The 21,130-nt window shown below is 37.6% G+C and overlaps 1 protein-coding gene across 1 annotated transcript in view; it reads left to right on the top strand.

Annotated features, from left to right (window-relative positions):
* LOC149552513 (alpha/beta-Hydrolases superfamily protein) overlaps positions 1 to 21,130 on the top strand; it is a 158,637-nt gene that overhangs the window by 85,160 nt on the left and 52,347 nt on the right. The window lies entirely within an intron of this gene.

Raw genomic sequence — 21,130 nt, 5'->3', positions numbered from 1 at the left:
AAGAAAGTGTTAACCTTCAGTAGAAAATGCTAGAAATGGAAGCCTAAGGTGCTTGAATGGCCAGTAATTAAGGGGGATACTATCTCATGGATCTATCATTGTTTATGCTAGTGATTATTACAACCTATCTCACTAGTTATATCCTAAAAAACCCAATACCTACCAAATGATGTAAGAAATATAGGTGAATTAAGGAACAAGAAAATGTGCCTAGTGGATGGAGAGAAAAACTCAATGGTGTACTTGTTTGAGGCCATGGACAAGGCCAAAGAGGCCATCTAGAACTGCTACATGGGAGATATAGAAATCTTTCAACCCATTTCAGTTATTATTAATAATCACCTCTAACACATTCATTCAACAATGAACTTAATTTCAAAATTTTCTATACAGATGACTTGAAGGGTGTTGATGGGGAGGTTATATAGGTCTCATAACATGCATTAAGAGGATCTCATCTAAGGTTGAGATCTAGAACTTGATTATGGATGAGTTCACATAAACCCAAACAAGATGACGAGAGAGTTTTCTCTTTGTTGTTCAAGGGAGGGACTCACAAGCATCAAGTGAAAAATATATAAGACTTCACATCACTTCATTTCAAATCTTTCCTGTGTACAATTATTGCTTATTTAAAAACTTTTAACTGTCCTTTTGGAGCTACTTGGTAAGAAGATTGGGCCAGGAAAAGCTTAGACATTCAAAAGCTAGACTTTCAAATTTTGTCCCAACTTTGTGGCACTTATGAAATGGTTATAATTGGAGTTAGATGAATTCCATTCACATGAAGAAGCAAAACAAATTGGGGCAAAAGCACTTCAATGATCTCTCCTCCATGCAATATAACCTTCATTTCACATAAATAACTAGTTACGAGGTAATAAAGTCAGATGACATTGATCCATAGTGTCTAAATTGTGAGGGGTTTAGGACCCTATGTTAATAGAAGATAAGATTGTTGATTTTGGGAGGCAAGTAGAGAAGGGTACAATAGAAGTAAAAGTAGGAGCCATTGAATTGAATGACATAATGGTGAACTACTGGGTAAGAAGATTGGGCCAGGAAAACTTCAAGTCTTCAAAAGCTAGACCTTCAAATCTTGTCCCAACTTTGTAGCATTTATGAATAATTGTGATTTGAATTAGATTAATGCCATTCAAGAAGAAGCAAAAACAGTTGAATGACCTCATCTCCGTGCAATATAACCTTCATTTGACATAACTGGTCATGAGGTAATAAAGTTGGATGATATTGATCCATATAGTGATTGTATTGTGAGGGATTAGGTCCCTATATAAATAGAAGATGAATTTGTTGATTTTGAGAGGCAAGCAGAGGAGGGTGCAATATAAGCAAAAGTAGGGGCTAGTGGATTGATTGACATAATGGTTGATGATGATATTGAGCCCAGTGTCATTACCATCTAGTTTAAAGGTCAATCTACAATTATTTGTATCTTTGCAACCATCACTAGGATGGGGACACAGATTTTAAAGGACACGGCTATCCTCTAGACAAAATGCACCTTTGACCAAAATTGAAAAAAATCGAAAACACAATGGATTTTGCCGAAATTTTCAGCATTTGTTCTTCATGATCTATATGTTTCGTAATGCCCAGCCTTGAGATCCTTGGAACAAGGATTCAATACAAGCCAAGATAATTTTTTTTTACAAGTATGGATGTACAAGATACTCAACATACGAGGATCACAAAGATCGCAACGGTAGACTTAACCACAATCTCGACAACCAACGAATCTCCAAACGCCACTACCGAACTAACACACAAACAAAGAAACGAAGACCAAAGACGAGAACAGAACAAAGAATCTAAGATCTATCAAAGCATGGAAAGTTAAGAAAACCCAAAGGGTACTTAAAACACCAAAAAGCGATCCCCGAAAATTAGTGGAGATGCCCCCTGTTTTTCACGTGACTACAACAGATGGAAATTTCGCGTGAGGAAGTACAACATGCCATGCGAGAAACTGCCTTCTGCGTGAGGAAATGCACCAAACAACACGAGGAAGTACTTGGCCTAGCAGCGAAAGCACCTAAAACTGGTGTGGTGTTTTGCGCGTGGAAGTGCCAAGAGTTGTGCGAGAAACCGCAACACACCATGCAAACTTTTGCACTTTTGCGCGAGTATCCAAATCAACAATCCAAAAAACATAAAGTTAAAAAGCTAAGAAATGAAATTCCTCCACACTGGGGAGTACCGGATCCACAAATCGGTGCGTAGACACTCAAACGTTAAACTATAAGATGGAAACTACAATAACCATCTGAAACAAAGCAGTAAAAGAATGTACTGTTAGTGTGCTTTTAGCACTCGAATTTTAAACTTCCAAATCAGCCCCATCAAGTAAATCTTCTGTTGGTTTGTTTTGCTAATTATGATGTTGTAGGATTTGACCTATAAGAAGACGGTGTTTGGAGAAAGCATTGAACTGAATCCTAATCCTCAAGTTCAAATGTTTAAAGCTTGATATACAGTTCAAATATACATGGCACTTGGTTTAGAATCAAATTTAAAGTTATAGTTTCAAAGAACATCCTCCAAGCCCAACTTCATGAGCATGAGTTGTCGGTTCAGATAATGAGATCATTAGTTTAGAAGGTCAGATGCATAGTTCAAAATTATAAGCTTTTCCGAAGTTCAAATGCAAGTTCAGGGTTCAAAGTTCAAAATGAAGATTCAAGTTTATTTTAAGGTGATCATGGCTTAAAAGAATAATGAACATATGTAGAGTGTTTTTCCACACATATGGCTCCACTGTAATCAACTTTACTAGCATTGAGATAAACCACATTCTTTTCAATGAGTATTGATTCATCTGCATCAAAATATAATAGTTCAAAATATCAAAGAAGCATATCAAATAAGGGATGAACATCTAAAGTTTTCAGTATGAACCCAATGGTGAATGGAAATAATGCATGATATAAAATCTCTATGAGGTCGAGCATTGCAAGCTAGGGAGATTTTGAGACTCCATGAATATGGAAGATGCCATGGGTTTTGATGAAAGAATCAAGGGACATTCCCGAAGTCTACATGACATATACAATTTGCATTCTAATGAAGACATGTTTGAGACACTTATTAAGGAACTCCGAATAATCCATAAGCTTGGGGGATCTAAAGATAATGTTTGCATCCATCCATAATATGTGGAATCCGCACTTAAACTTGGCATTCAAAATCCCAAATAGAATGACCCAAGCATGAAGGAGTTACTTTGGCGAAAAATGCCCTCCCATGTGTTGGTTATCAAAATTGCTGGTTAGAAACCTACAAGCCTTGCCTGCTCGATGATGGGTATTTAACTGATTTTGGCCAACTTAACAGGATTGATTTGAATCCTCTGCGCTTTTGGTTCCGCTGGACCAAGGCCTGTTTACCCAAATCCTGGATGACAAAACTTGGATCCAAGTTGATTTATAGTGGATTATAACATAAAAAACAAACTCCTAAACTGGCAAGTGTCAAGGAAAATTTCTGGATTGGGATTAATAACTATTTATCTTCAAACTTTGATTACTTTATTAAGATTTGCGTGTTGTTGAAGGAAAAAGTTAAAACGAATTACTATTAAGAATAAGATTCAATCTCTTCAAAAGAAAAAAAGTTAGAAAATTGCCAGCATATGGGTTGAAAATGATGAACAAATTAATGATCAGTGCCTAATTTTAATAGGTAATAGAGTCAAATGTATATTTCTTATATACAACTTAATGATATTGATGATATTATATTTGTTAATAACATAATTATTACGATGCCATGAATTATTATGCCTTTGCATATTCAGACTAGTGTGCCATGATTTAACCTTTATTTTGGACACAACAGATACAAATAAAGGAAAGATTATATCCTGCAATATTCGTATTTATCAAATCTGAAAAACAACAAACAATTCAATGTACTTATCGAAGCATTAAATTATAGACAAATAATCATCAAAATCATAAAGGACAAGTTATACACCTAACTCTAAAACAAATAAAATTCTTACTGATTTTATTGCTGGAATAGTTCGTACTGAAGACTCTCAAATTCGTTGGAGCTCTATTCAATACAACTCAATCATAGACAACTTTAATGTTTATGCTCAACGATCTTCAGTCTCCAACTGCTTTTCTCAATATTTCAACAATTTCTCCTTGAAGAGATTTGATAATATGTATCTTTAGAAAAATATTTCAGAGAAATTCATAACATGGGCTGTGTGTATTGTGTCCTTTTGCTATTTCCCATGCCTAATATTTATAGAGGATGAAAGGATGCTTGCTGGAACAACACACCCTTTCATAGCACCTAATTACAACTTTAACAAAAAACTGAAATATAACTGTGACTCATTAATCATCGATAGGTGCATTGTCTTATGCTTCAATAATAAACTTTTTAATTTTTTGAAACTTGATGACTCAACTGGGCACATAATTGTTGTTTCTGCCTGCGACCTATCCTCCACACGATGCTTGAATGAGGAATGTGAAGGATCTCATCTTGCTATCAAAATGCGAGCTTTCGTCAATGAGTTCTTTCCAAAACACATTCGCAAAAGCTTCCTGGTTTCTCACGCGCGTCCGCTGCTCATGCCCTCCCTTGAATCGCAAATCATGAACCTGCAACAAAAACAAAACAACATAAGATATAGGCCATCAAATATCCCGAATGCTGTGACAAGGGTTCATCAACAAATTGCAGCATCCTGAATTTCATAATGCGACTTGAGTCGCTATTTGCTGATGACAAAAACAAGATGACACGCCTTTACACGGCTACTACTTCTACTTCCATAACCAAAAACCCACATCCCACTTCATGGCGTAAAACTTTTGATGTCAATTTTTGAGAAGAGAAAGCGCTTGAAATGCACAGGTGATAAAGCTGCGTCTGGGAACACCATTGTTGGAAGAGCAATAGGCATCCAATCCTTCAATACACCAGCCACTCTAGCAATGACCGCTCCAGTTCTACTAATGACCGAAAATATGAAGATAGGCAGTATTGTTAAACCACAAACTCGATGCAAAGAAAGCACTGATTGGACAACATATGTTGCATATACTTCAAATGCCATTTTGACTAGTGTGGCAACCTTGAGAACACGAACAAGTATGAAAGCAACTGCTCCAGAAAATCCCTGTGAATCAAGGTGGGTGTTATTGGAAATGGAAAGTGAAATGCTTTGCTGATAGCACCCAATTATTATATAGAATAACGCCATATGAGAAGGTACAGATAGGTGAGCAACAGTGACTTGTAAATCAACATTGTGAAGAACCACTGCTTAACTCAGAAAACAATCTTAAAATTATTTGATCTAATAAGTCACTAAAGTCAGAAATATTGTCCCATGTGCAAAGCATCTGCCAACTTCAGTATTCTACAAAGGTCCATATAGCTTCTTTGATGTGCAGCAATATTTCTCTCTCTCTTAGCAACACAATTCCTGCCCTTTGAATCATACTCAAATTCACCATCAAACAAAGCAGCTTCTTTTAAAAGAGCTTTAATCCCAGCATATTCTAAGTTCTTATGTAATCTGGTTTCAACTTTGTGGGAAGGAAACAAATACTGATGATTCTTTACTTCATTTCCTTAAAATTCAGAATTTGAAATATGTTGAACATCTTGATAGCTTCTTACAAGAAATTTGTTGTAATATATTGAATATTATATCTCTCAAACGCATATGTTTTGAGTCATCTTTTGTGGCTGCTATAAGTTTTAGTATGGAATCCATGCCATAAAGTGTTTCAGAATCACTCTTTGAAATTCTAGACATAGATTTAGCTAAGTCATATGAAGATAGCTCACTACACGTTAGCAAGCCAACTAGATGGTACCACGTAGATTTAATGTCTTGTAACAGTGAGAAATCCTTCTTCAGTTGAAGGTAAGATAAACAATCTCGTATTGATAAACTCATGGATAGAAAAGATTCAATAAGCGCTTGGATCCCATCACATCTGATTCACAGGTGGCTGCTCTGTTACCACTCAACATCGCAGAAATTAAATTGATAAGGATCCAAATGTCAGATATGCATTTATGGCATATGCTGTGTATTGGAACTCTTTTTATAAAATCTGGAACTGCTATTGTTAGTTCAGTCTGATCTAGATATACACAAATATACAACCCATGCGTACAAACTAACTTTAGAATTCTGGGTTCCATCAGTGGCTCTTGCTGGGGACGTATGCTCCTTGTGGGGCATAGCGAGATCTCAATTATCTCTGGAGGAGCAGACCTGCCAAAAGATTAAGAGCAATCAGTTCTTTGAATTGTACATATACAAACATAAACAACAAAACAAAATAAAAATACAAAAAAAATGAAATAGTACTCCCCTGTTCATGCTCATTGAAAGAATGGCTCAAGGAATTGTCCATGGACTGGGAAATCCTGCATGCGACCATCTGTATCCTGCAAAAAATAAGATTGTTCTCCAGCGTTATCAAAAATTATAAATAGTCCGAGCCATAAGGCCTCGAACTTACCATGCTTTCTTTTTTCTTGATCTTTAGTGTTCCATTTCAAGACCCAATCAGCTGCCTTAAAAGATCGTTTAGAAGATTTCTTGTCATGAAGGAACTTGACCTGTTGCTGTTTATTTATATTTTGTTCTTGCGCTAACCTTCTTACCTCATCTAGCTCAATCAATGCATTTAGCCTATTTTCCATAAAATTGATATCTTCTAATTGTTCCTTAGTAACGAATTTGTAGACAGATAATAAATTATTCAAGGACGCTTTGCTTCTTTCCCATAAACTAGATTGAAATGAGAGAAACCTGTTGACTTCTTTACCGTAATTCTGTCCGCCCATAATGCTAGATTCAGCTTTGAATCCCAAGTGTGCTTGTTGTTATCCAACATTCTTCTAATAATCTTCAAGATGTTTTTGTTGCTAGACTTTGCCTGTCCATTGCTTTGGGGATGATACAGAGATGAGTATGATACTGCAATGCCATACTTCCTGCAAAACCCAGTAAATGCATTAGATCTAAAACACATATCATTGTCTGCTATGATTTTTTGAGGCACTCCAAATCTAGTCAAGATGTTTTTAGTAAGAAATTTAATTACCACTTTACTCATTGATTGCCGAGTGGGTATAGCCTCTACCCATTTGGTAAAGTAATCGGTGGCCACTAAAATCCAGCTATAATGTCCCCCACTTAGCCAGTTTGGATGTATGTTGTCGTTAGCCCATTCTTGTATGGTCCCGAGGGCTAACCAGGACTTCAAAAGGGATTCTGAGGTGATTTGGCCTAGTCAAATTTAATTACAGGCCAAACGGAGTTCGTTTGTTGGGTTTTTGGAAAGACTCACTATTCTTAGTAAGTCAACAAGGGGATGCAGTGCCTTCAATTTTTAATGACAAGATGAGATGCATTTTGTTGGGCTCTTTCCAATGAGCTATTATATGTGGGATTCCGAGTTTTTTTGGTATATTATTTTAATGTTTGAAGTTATAATGATAAAGTGACTATTTAAATTAAATATTATAATGTTTCATAGTCACTTTATAAAAAATCAAGATTCCCCCTTTTTGAGTACATACATGGGCTTTGTACAAGAAAAAAAAAAAGTAATATTAAAACTCATGTATTATCCCACATTGGCAAGACGAAAGCGTGGAACAAGTGAGGAAGGGATTAAAAGGAAGAGGATAGCTCTCATTTATTCAGGCTTGGAAATATCAAAGAAATTGGGTAATATTCTGGAGATTATGTCTCAATAGTTTGAAGGACGAAATCCCTTCAAGTTGGAAATCTTGACGCCATTGAAAGATATGGTCTTGAGATTCAACATGGTAACAACAAATTCTTGTAGCGCGGTACTGTAGTAGCGAGTCACTGTAGTAGTATGAATCACTGTAGCGCGGTACTATAGTAGCGAGTTACTATAGCAGTCCGGATCAACTGTAGCTGCGAGTTACTGTAGCAATTGCAGAACTATTTACACTGTTGTAGCCGCAATAGGTATGGACCATCATTGAACTGGTTTGGGGTAGTGCCTGGTCAGCATTGTTTTGAGGATAACATTCATTTGCAAATTTGGTACCAAACTAAGTGTTAGTGAAATAGGATCCGTAACTTGTAATAGCACTTGTGGATATTTTATGTGTTTTCCAAGTTACTATTTGAATGAGTATATATGTAATATAAAGAGGCATGTCTCTTGAAGAGACATGTCTCTTTAATATATTAACTTACATTAGTTATAGTTATAACACAACTAATATACCTTCTATATATATATATATATATATATATATATATATATATATATATATATATATATATATATATATATATATATGTATGTATGTATATATGTATCACTCTTAATATAAGTTAATTATTCCATATATGATATTTGTCATATATTATATATCTCATATATATAATATAATTTATCCGACAGAATTATAACATCAACACTCCCTCTTACTGAAGAAGGATAAAACACAGATATTACACCATAGGTAATATTTCAAAATAATACATATAGGAAATCTTTGATCAGAAGATTTCCAGTATATGATATCATATAAGTATTGGCCTATCAGAATATCAACATATGATATTCACCAATTACTATTTGATATCATATTAGGTAACATGAGCATTGGCCTATCAGAATATCAACAATATGATATTCACCAAGCTCTCAAGAGTAATGGCCTATCAAAAACATCAATTGAATGATGATCACCAAGTACTTAGTGTGGTATTGGCCTGTCAGAATATCAAGGCAAGATATTCACCAAGTGCCGAAAATATATCTATACAAGCAACTTGTAGATAATCAAATTAATGATATCAACCGCCTAGTTGTTGATTTATAAGATAAAGCCTTTACATGAAACAATTTCGCAAAAATGAATCATGCTACAAGTTATTGTAAGGACGTCACCTTACAACAACTTCTCCTAATACAAGTGATAATCATTTAGAAGTTGTCACTTCTTCGTGATGTACATAGGGGACAAGCTCATACATGTATGACATCAAAAGTTCGCATGAAGTCTCCACGAATATTGTCATGTGGTGTTGTCACAACATTCACCATAAAGCATATCAGAGAATAAGGTTTCTCCCACTTAGTTTGATGTCAACTTTTCTGACCTCTTAGCTCAAGGTTCTCTCCGATGAAGTATCAAACTTTCTCTGAATTTGTTATCATCCTTCTAACCTCTTCGAAGCAAGTCATGTCATGCTTCCCTAGTTCAATGGGTATTCTGATAGCATAAAGCCTTTCAGCATACATAGATGAGACTTTATCCCATGAATCATAGTCCTTTAGCTATTATAGTTTTTGACTAGTGTTGAATCCATCAACAAGGTCTACTCCTTCTAAATCAATATCATCAAACGTTTGATTTAAGCATTTTAATTTTCTGCACCCTCTCTTTCTCCAAGGTTGCCTCTAATAAACTGTTAGACTCCCTCTCATAATTTCAATCATCAAAGATATTTGCTTCAAGAAACTCACATTATCTAGCCTAATCATCAGATGATTCGTGAATCCTAAATCACAAGATCTCTGGAGCTACTATCATAAGATTGAGTCTGCACAATATTTGGTAGCATGCCTAATGTACCAATCTTCTTTTCCTGCAAGAACATCCTTAGAGACAAAGGAAAAGATCAAGGCAAATAACTCTTTATAGTAATTAGAGAAATACAAAATAAGAGAGAGACTACAATGAGTAGATACATGCAGTACCCAAGGATAATAAAAACTTATCTGCAATAATAATATAAGTTGCTCCAATGAAGGTCCATATGCATCAAATCAGAAAATGCCTCCATGTAAGAATTTGTTAAATTTGAGTACGTCTTTTGTACTTCCATATAAGGACGGTTCAAACAGGAATAGAACATTGGTTATCATTCCCCCTTACAATGTTAGATTCCTACTCATATATTATTGAACATATAGGTATGCCAACAAAGTTGCATATATTCGGACAGAAGCTATCTCCTTGTAACTCAAGCCACATTGGTATGGCTTTTGCAATGTGTCACATGCCCATGTATCAAATAATGATTGTTTACCATCATTTCTTTCTCCATTTCCAAGAAAGAAAATCATTATCAATATGCACACCATCTACGCATCAATGTCGTTCCACCAAATACATCAACTCCTATTTATTCAGATCTTGTGGGCCCTTGTTCCTTTAATGGCTCGGTTTCTTAGTTTATAAGCGGACCTTGCAATCTTCCTTGAAAATACCTCGTCACTCAATCCTTTCTATAGGTCACGAGTCTTGGTTATATGCCCTCACTCTAGGTCTGCTACTTTGATGATAACTTCCTTATTGCCTCGGATATGCTCTTTGTGTCCCCACATCATGTGAGTGTGGGTCATCAAGTGTGAGACAAAGAGCTTCTTGTGTTGTCATCTTGGATTTTGGTCATTTTGTGTTGTTAGGAGGTGACAGTCTATTTGAGATTATTTGGTAGAGCTTCGACCATCCTACTGGGGATGAAGTTGCACAGAGGCCAAAAGTTGATGCCATGGAACAATTTTCTTGAGCCACCTCCAAGACACATATATATATTCTTTACCAATAATTATAATTATAAATTATAATAAGGCTCCTCCCAAAGTTCTGGAACAAGTTATTGTTGTCTCTCCATTTAAGAGATTCGAGTTTCTATACATACCTGAAATGTATTTAAATATTTATAAATACATAATTTCGTGCAAGATTGTCTAACTATTCAAGAAATATATGCATTTATATCTTTATTCCCATAGAGTGGTACTGCTCTATATTTTCTTTCTTATTTCCTTTTCGAGGTATTGTTGAATCAATAGTTAGTTCTATATTTTCTAACTGTTCTTTTTATTAAAAGTCCCATTCATTTAACTCTAATTAACAAGTTTCTTAATATCAAAGGATCGAAAAAAGAGATCCATCGGAAATTCCCTTGCCTACTTTGTCTCAATAATTGGTATATCTTTCCACTCAGAATTCGACACGCTATCATGGGCATCATAATTATCTCATTTGTGTTGACGTGGATGAATTCTTCAATATATCTCCTTCCATCAACCTTTGATCCATAGGGCACCTCCAAGCACGGTGTCGTTCAAACCCAAAAAGGGAGGACATCTCCGATCTTGGCACCCTTCTAGTATGTGCATCCCTCATTCAGTGAAGATAATGTCACAATTTTCCTACGTGGCTTTGCATTGTCCAACCAATCGACAACATTCATGTACGACACATGTTCCAAGCATTGAGCATCATATAAATTCATAACAGTGATCATTCTCTCACTAAACTAGGGGAGATTCGATCCAGTGCAGATCTAGCGGTTCCTCTTGGGTCATCCCGAGCATCATCATCAATTATATCAACAAAGATTGCATGGGCCTTAAGACCACATTGTGCAAGCTTCTAACCCCAAGCAGTGAATCTTAATCCATCATTTGCTTGCATAGCTCATTCTTGCGTAGTACATTGGATCAGAATCCCCATGCCCGGTCATTTGATCCACCTATGTGGATCTCATTCATGTTGGCACACTTGATCTGCAGTCACCCAAGGAAGCAATCATGGTTTACATTTATCATTCGATCTGACTGATCCGTCCACGCAAGCAACAAAGATGAGCTATGTGAGAGACGAGGCAAGCATTCCTGAGAAAACTATATCTTATCTGTGAATTTATTTATCTTTATTTTCTTTTGTCTTTCTTGTATCCTAATAGCTTCGTGTCTCAATGTCCTCCACTATTCTATTCATTGATTCCTTTTGCTCCACCCAAATACCTCGTATTGATGTGGAATTGCATTCTCACTATAATGTGACTGTTTAAACATCCCTGCAAGGACGTGGTTCACGATAGTAGAGAATGAGTAAGCTGCTTGTGGATATGCATGTGTTGTAGATCAGGCTATGAAGGTGGGCCAATTTGGAGACCTCGTGCTTTGTAGGGGATCACATGCACAAAGAGGTCAAATAAGATAAACCTCCATTCTTTGTAACTTTCCATAGCCTTTAAAGTGACTTTATGAATACACAAGCCATCCAAGGAAAACATGGACCAAGAAGTATTCACGCCAGGCATCAAGTTTTGCAAAGTCCACGCATATTTTCATCTCTGAGCTTATAATATATTGATTTCTCCTAGTGTTACATCATATGTTCTTCTACAATTTAATCTCCTGAAATTCATTTCTCAGTGATTTCATCAAAAGACCATCGCTACATCTAGTCTCTTTGCTTATTTTCTTTGTTGATTGTGATGCTTTTGCAGAGGCAAGCTTTTAGCTTTGTTGATCAACTTTGGGAGAACAACCATTTCCATTATTTATGAAACTTCACACGCTGGAAAGAAACCTGCTCTGATACCATGTTAGTGAAATAGGATCCGTAACTTGTAATAGCACTTGTGGATATTTTATGTGTTTTCCAAGTTACTATTTGAATGAGTATATATGTAATATAAAGAGGCACGTCTCTTGAAGAGACATGTCTCTTTAATATATTAACTTAAACTAGTTATAGTTATAACACAACTAATATACCTTCAATATATATATATATATATATATATGTATGTATGTATGTATCACTCTTAATATAAGTTAATTATTCCATATATGATATTTGTCATATATTATATATCTCATATATATAATATAATTTATCCGACAGAATTATAACATTAACACTGAGCCTGGGTGTTTCAGAATTGGTCATTTTCGACAGCCATTGTTGCAGCAAAAATTAATATATATTCTCCATACAGTGCCATACTATACAGCCTGCTCCTGGACGTAGTACGGACCTGCACCAAGGACAGTTCTGGGGGTTGCAAAACTGGATATTCATCATCAAATTTCGATCAACAGCAATCGTATCATTTCTAGAGAAGCATTTTATCATTTGAACAAGAACTCAGAAATTTCAAATCAGACTTGGCACACCAACTGTTTGACAAAATGTCATTGAATCAAAACTGAAAAATTCAAGGCAGAATTAGTAGGGTATGTTATAGTGGTATCAGAGCTTGTTTATCCTGCCATCCTAGTGGGTACAAACATAATGAACAGGTGGTGATATGACAGATTGGAGTGTTCAACCTTTAACTCATCACTATAATTTAAGAAGAACTAGGGCTCGTCTAAACACAGGACAAGAGGAACAAGGAAATCTAGAGGATCACATTGATATAGGTGAACAAGGTATTGGCAATATGGGAGACAGGAATGTTGGGGATCCTGGAGAAGAAAGATTCTTACAGTTATTAGAGACCTTGGCACAGGGACAATGATTAAACAGAGGGCACAAGAATAGAATCAAAGACCGGAGCTTATGATGTAGATGATGGCTCGTCAAATGGGGTTGAGTGCTAACATGGGTGGAGGAAATAATCAGAATGGGAATAATCAAGATGGGACACATAATGGAGGTGAACAAGTTGGGAAAAATTTCGGTCATGCACCTCAGCAAGCTAGGACAGTGAGTTCGAGGCCCATGATTCCCACATTTCCTCCTAGAACTCTAGAGCAACCCGTACGAGAGCCCCAGATCACTGATATATAGGACCAGTTGAGGAGAGATCGGGAAGTCGGAGGTCTAGATTTTACTGCTGCAATTACCTTTAGGGAGTATATGGATGTGCGGATGAAACATATGCCACGTGGACATGACAGGAACTAGAGCTATGAGCTACGGAAGAAAGTAGGGAGACTTGAGTTACCATATTATGATGGCTCGGGGAAGTCTACAGCAAGAGCTTGGGTTCAAAAGCTTGACACATACTTTCAATTGAACCCTATGCTTGAGGAAGAAGCTATTAGGTACGCAGCAATTCATCTGGATGGGTTAGCACACGAGTGGTGGCATTATGGTATGGTCACTATGGGACATGCACACATTACCTCATATGTGGAGTTTATGGAGAGACTGATTGAACGTTTTGATAGGAAGGATCTAGAACTCCATTTCAAGGAGTTAGCTCAGCTTAAACAGTGGGGATCATTGGAAACATACATTTCAGAGTTTTAGAAACTTGTAGTATTAGTAACAGATGTATCTGAACGGAGGATATTGGTTCTATTTATGGATGGGTTAGCTGATCCGTTGAGAGGGTGGATTAAAGCTCTCAACCCTCCCATCTTGCAAGAAGCCATTAAGAAAGCTCGTGACATGGATTCTTCTTCAGCTTCTAAAAATAAATTCCAGGCAAAGAGCTTCCCTTCGAGGAAAGATAAGGACAGGAAACCTTTGCATAGAGAGGCTCAGCCACCTAAGGAGGAAAGTAAGAGGTTGGACAATGAGACACTTAATGATCTCAGGAAGAAGAAGCTTTGCTTTCATTGCAGGGAGCCTTGGGATTTGTCACATAAGTGTCCATTGAAAGCAAAAGCTAAGTAGATGGAGTACTTTTCAGCCGAAGAGTCAGTGGATGGAGATGCAGAGCAGTCGTCAGAATCAGATGGAGATGATGATAATTCTTCACATGAGGAAACACGCAGTGATAGCACGATAGCTCAGTTGTCTAGTATACAGGAGGCCGTCACTTCAGAGTTGGGGGAACTTTGGATGGACAGAGATTTGTGGCACTCATTGATACAGGGGCAGCACATAACTTCATTGATGAGAAGTTTGTGTCACGCAGAGGGCTACATACAGAGGAGCATAGGGGATTTAAGGTGATGGTTGCCGATGGCTTCAAAATCGACTGCACCAAGAAAATCTCCAACTTGCAGCTTCGTTTGGGAGATTATGACATGGTGGGAGATTTCTTTGTGGTCAACATTGGTGATCAGGATATGGTGCTTGGGATGAATTGGATGAAGTCTCTGGAAGAGTTTACATTTAACCTCCAGAAAATGGAAATGAGGTTTGAGGCAAATGGTAAGAAGATAGTGCTTAGAGGTTTGTTAGATGGGAGACTTCGAGTGATGTCACTCAAGCGGATGTAGAGTTTCTTTAGACACGATCAGGTCTAGTGGGCAGCAGAGTTCAGAGTAGTGCCTGAGGTGACAGGGTAGCATAAATAGGAGCATCCACCTGATGTACAAAAAATAATAACCAAACATACTAAGGTGTTTGGTGAGATACCTCCAGGGAGACCCCCGGATAGGGGAATCGAGCATGTTATTGAGTTAGAGGAAGGGGCTAAGCCAGTCATCATCACACCCTACCACCATCCAAAGAGATATAAGGATGAAATAGAAAAGGCAATCAAGGAGTTGATTGACATGGGGCACATACGGCCAAGCAAGAGTCCTTTCACTTCTTCAGTAGCATTGGTGAAGAAGAAGGATGGTACAATGAGGATGTGCATCGATTATAGGGAGCTAAACAAGAAGACAATCAAGAACTGATACCCTATCCCGCGCATTGATGAGCTTATTGATGAATTGCACAGTGCATGCTGCTTCTCTAAGATTGATTTGAGATCCGGCTACCACTAGATACGGGTTAAAGAGGTGGATGTGGAGAAGACAGCTTTTAGATGCCACTACGGACATTTTGAGTTCTTAGTCATGCCCTTCGGGTTGACTAATGCCCCTGCCACTTTCTAGTCCTATATGAATAGAGTGTTCAGAGATCGGTTGAGGAAGTTTGTGTTGATATTTTTTGATGATATACTGATATACAGCCGTACTTGGGAGGAACATTTGAAGCATATTGATATAGTGCTCAGTATTCTAGAGAGGGAGTCATTATATGCCAAGATGAGTAAATGCGAGTTCGGGATGACAGAGTTGCTCTATCGAGGGCATATTATTAGTGTAGGAAGTGTTTGGGTTGATCCAGACAAGATCAGGGCCATTTTGGATTGGCCACCGCCGAGGAACACTTCACAACTCAAGGGATTTATCGGGCTTTGTGGGTTCTACCGCAGATTTGTGAAGGGATTTTCACAGACAGCAGCACCACTTACAGACTTGACACGGAAAGACAGTTTCAGGTGGTCAGAGAGGGCTCAGGATTGTTTTGACAGGTTCAAGGAGCTGATGAGTACATGTCCTATTTTAGCCATTCCAGATTTCACGAGGCCTTTTGAGCTGCAGTGTGATGCCTCGGGAGAGGGCATAGGAGCTGTTCTCATGCAGGACAAACATCCCATCGCATATGAGAGGAAAAAATTATGAGGTGTTGAGAGAACTTACAGCATCTATGACAAAGAAATGCTAGCAATCATTTACACGCTAGCTAAGTTCAGGTAGTACTTAGTAGGAAGCCGATTCATAGTAAAAATAGATCATAATAGCTTGAAACATTTCCTTAGACAGAAGGATCTTAATGACAGGCAACAGAAATGGGTGAGTAAATTATAGGCCTATGATTTCGACATAGTCTATGTTAAAGGGAAGAAAAATATTGTCGCAGATGCTTTATCCAGGAGGCCTCATTTGCTTGCTGTTGGCATAGTCATGGATGATTGGAGAGAGATGATCTTGGTAGAATATGCTAAGGATAGTTGGGCATCTAGCGTTATTGAGGGCGCTATTCAGGATAGCCGATACACCGTTGTTAGTGATCTGATCATCTACAAGGAAAGGATTTATTTAGTACCCGGGTCTGCCATGAAGTAGAAGATTTTGAGGGCATTTCATGATTCACCATTGGCAGGACATCCCGGATTCTTTAAGACATATCGGCAGGTGAGAGAGCACTTCACTTGGAAAGGACTCAAATCAAAGGTGCTTCAGTTTGTTAGGGAGTGCCCCGTGTGTCAGCAGAACAAACAGGAACATTCCTTTCCGGGTGGTTTACTACAGCCCCTACCCATACCAGAGAAGAAGTGGGATAGCATTTCCATGGATTTCATCATAGGCCTCCCCAAGGCACAGGGTCGGGATTGTATTTTTGTTGTGGTAGACAGATTGACGAAATTTGCGCATTTCCTTGCAATTTCGTCTACATATTTAGCAACACAAACAACAGAACTATTTTTTCGAGAGGTATTCAGACTACATGGGATACCACGGAGCATAGTCAGTGACAGAGACAACAGATTTATGAGCCACTTTTGGCAGGAGTTGTTCAGGTTATGTGGAACAAAGCTCACTCCGAGTACCAGTTACCACCCCCAAACCGATGGGTAGATAGAAATAGTGAACAAGTGGGTTGAGGGATATCTCCGAAACTACATTGCAGGGCAGCAGAGGGCTTGGGTGAAGTGGCTACATCTAGGGGAGTACTACTATAATATCTCTTTCCATATGTCTATTCAAATGTCCCCTTTCATGGCACTGTACGGGTATGATGATCCTAATTTCTTGGATTTGTTATTTGGGGACAGTAGGGTGCCTAAGGCCAAGGATATTTTGTAGGAGTGTTAGGACATTATGCGACCCTTGAAGGAAAATCTGCAAAAGGCACAAAATCAACAGAAGCAATATGCTGATCAACACAGGGTTGAGAGGTCTTTTGAGGTGGGAGACATGGTGTACCTCATGTTACAGCCGTATAGACAGTCCTCTCTCAAGAGGAGTGGAGCAGAGAAATTGAAACCACACTACTATGGACCATTCAAAGCAATCAAGAGAGTGGGCGAGGTAGCTTATGAGTTGGAGCTGCTTGCAGACAGTAAAGTGCATAACGTGTTTCATGTGTCACGCCTTAAGAAGGCATTGGGGCATAATGTGGTGCCTTCAGTAGTATTGCCACCTCTCGATGATGAGGGAAAGCTTATCTTGATTCCCAAGGCTATACTTGACTCCAGGGAGAGGGTGCTTCGTAGGCGGATTATCAGGGAGTACCTAGTGAAGTGGAGGAACCTACAAGTTGAGGATGTGACATGGGAGGCAGAGTAGATTCTTCAGCATCTTGAGTTGAGATTGCTTGGGGACAAGCAATTTTAAGAGGGGCGGATTGTAATATCCCCCACTTAGCCAGTCTGGATGTATGTTGTCGTTAGCCCATTCTTGTATGGTCTCGAGGGCTAACCAGGACTTCAAAAGGGATCTTGAGGTGATTTGGCCTAGTCAAATTTAATTACAGGCCAAATGGAGTTCGTTTGTTGGGTTTTCGGAAAGACTTACTATTCTTAGTAAGCCAACAGGGGGATGCAATGCCTTCAATTTTTAGTGACAGGATGAGATGCGTTTTGTTGGGCTCTTTCCAATGAGCTATTATATGTGGGATTCCGAGTTTATTTGGTATATTATTTTAATGTTTGAAGTTATAATGATAAAGTGATTATTTAAATTAAATATTATAATGTTTCATAAAGTCATTTTATAAAAAATCAAGATTCCCCCTTTTTGAGTACATACATGGGCTTTGTAAAAGAAAAAAAAAAAGTAATATTAAAACTCATGTATTATCCCACATTGGCAAGACAGAAGCATGGAACAAGTGGAAGGGATTAAAAGGAAGAGCATAGCTCTCATTTATTCATGCTTGGAAATATCAAAGAAATTGGGTAATATTCTGGAGATTATGTCTCAATAGTTTGAAGGACTAAATCCCTTCAAACTGGAAATCTTGACGCCATTGAAAGATATGGTCTTGAGATTCAACATGGTAACAACAAGTTCCTGTAGCGCGGTATTGTAGCAGTACGAATCACTGTAGCATGGTATTGTAGCAGCGAGTTACTGTAGCAGTCCGGATCAACTGTAGCTGCGAGTTATTGTAGCAATTTCAGAACTATTAACATTGCTGTAGCTGCAATGGGTATGGCCCATCATTGAACTGGTTTGGGGTAGTGCCTCGTTAGCATCGTTTTGAGGATAACATTCATTTGCAAATTTGGTACCAAACTGAGCCTGGGTGTTTCAGAACTAGTCATTTTCGACAGCCATTGTTGTAGCAAAAATTAATATATATTCTCCATATAGTGCTGTACTGTACAGCCTGCTCCTGGACATAGTACGGACTTGCACCAAGGACAGTTCTGGGGGTTGCAAAACTGGATATTCATCATCAAATTTCGATCAACAACAATTATATCATTTCTAGAGAAGCATTTTATCATCTGAACAAGAACTCAGAAATTTCAAATTAGACTTGGCACACCAACTGTTTGACAAAATGTCATTGAATCAAAACTGAAAAATTCAAGGCAGAATTAGTAGGGTATGTTACACCAACTATGCCCACCACTTGACTTATCACTTATCTCTCCTATAAAATCAATTCCCCACATTTGGAAAGGCTCCTCTGCTTGCAATGTTCTTAAAGGGAGGGCGCCATCATACTTCAACTTACCAGAGAATTTCTGACAAGCTCCACACTTTTGAACATAGGCATGACAATCTTTAAAAAGGTGAGGCCAGTAGTAACCTGCTCGTAATATCTTATGTGTTGTAGTCCTGGCTGAGAAATGACCGCCACAAACTCCTTCATGTATCTCTTTGAGAATAATTGCTGATTGGGCAACATCTAGACAAAATAATACAATTCCATCCTAATTTTTCCGATATAAATTTCCTTGAATTAAATCATATTTTGCAGCTTGTAGTTTAATAGTTCTTTTTTGATTTTCATTCAATTCATCTCTATATTTAGTATGCTGCAAATAATAAACTATATCTATGTACCAAGGGCATCTCTCAATACTAACCTTAGTATGATCATCATCAATCTAGTTAACTTGAACAGTTTCCAAATTTGACTTCGCCATAAGCTTAGCCAATCCTTGCTCTCTAACCAATTTTGTGATTTGAATATCTATATTGAATTCTTGGATTTGATTTATCCAACGACATCGCCTCCCAGTAGTTTCAGATTGTCTAAATATGTCCTTAATGGCAGCATTTGGCACATAAACAATAACCTCAGCCCTGACTAAATAAGGTCGAAAGGATTTAACCGCCTTAACAAGAGCATAAGCTTGTTTTTCATTTATGTCATAATTTAGTTCAGCCGCTTGTAAACTCTTGCTAAAGAATGCAATGGGCTGTTCATGCCCCTCATCGTTCTTTTGTAACATAACTGCGGTTATGGTATGGTAAGAGGCAAACGAAAATAATTGGAACGACTTCTTAAAGTTAGGAGATTTCAAAATCGGGGCTTCTTTTATAGCTTGCTTTATCTTAGCAAATGCTCCTACAGCCTCATTATCCCAAGCAATCTTTGCTCCCTTCTTAAGCATCTTAGCAATAGGTTTTACGATTTCAACAAAATTAAAAAAAAATCTTCTCACGAAGTTGATTTTCCCAAAGAACGACTGGATTCCCTTAGTTGTTTTAGGTATCTAAATATTGTTGATAGCTGCTACCCTTTCTGGATCAATTCTTACCCCCCTTCCTTAGAGACGATATGTCCTAATAATTTTCCTTAAGTGACCCCAAATTGACATTTTTAAGGATTCAAAGAAATTCCAAATTCAAGGGCTCTTATGAAAATCTTCTCTAAATGCTTACAATGGTCTTTTGCTTTCTTAGAATAAGCAGTAAGGTTATCTTGGTAAACAACCATGATTAAATCAATTAATCCATCAAAAGCAACATCCATTGCCCTTTGAAAGGTAGCTCCCGCATTTGTTGGCCCAAAAGGCATCCTAGCATAGACATAATTACCCAAAGGTGTCGTGAAGGCGGTCTTATACTATTCAGACTCTTTAACTTGAACTTGATTGTAACCCGAGAATCCATCCATCATGGATAATAATTCATTACCAGTTACCTTTTGTAGTAAAATTTCCATATTAGGTAATGCATAATTATCCTTAAGAGAAGATATGTTCAGATTTCAGAAATCTATACATAATCGCATATCACCGTTCTTCTTTCTTACTGGGACTAAATTCGAAACCCACATAGAGTGCCTAATAGGTTTAATAATTCCAACATCTCTTAGTGTAATGAGTTCATCTTTCATTTTTGGAGCTAAGGTTGGATTTATTGGACATTGTCTTTGTCTAAATGGTTTGGCATCAGGTTTTAGAGGTATTTCATGTTGAAACAAATCTTCCCTATATGCTTTAAGCTTATCATAACTTCAGGCAAAGACATGCCTATATTTTCTTAACAAAGCAATTAAGTCAGCCCTTATTTTGGATGATAATTTCTTTCCTATATAAACGTTTTTAGGAGAACTTTCACTTCCTAAATTTATTTCCTCAATATTATTTTGGATTTTAGTGGATTTGGTATTTTTTGTA

The sequence above is a fragment of the Cupressus sempervirens genome, chromosome 6, assembly GCF_028749045.1.
Source record: "Cupressus sempervirens isolate cs-2001-9-10 chromosome 6, ASM2874904v1, whole genome shotgun sequence".
Lineage (NCBI taxonomy): Eukaryota > Viridiplantae > Streptophyta > Pinopsida > Cupressales > Cupressaceae > Cupressus > Cupressus sempervirens.
Note: the sequence above shows the minus strand (reverse complement) of the source record. Positions and strands in the feature narration are given on the sequence as shown.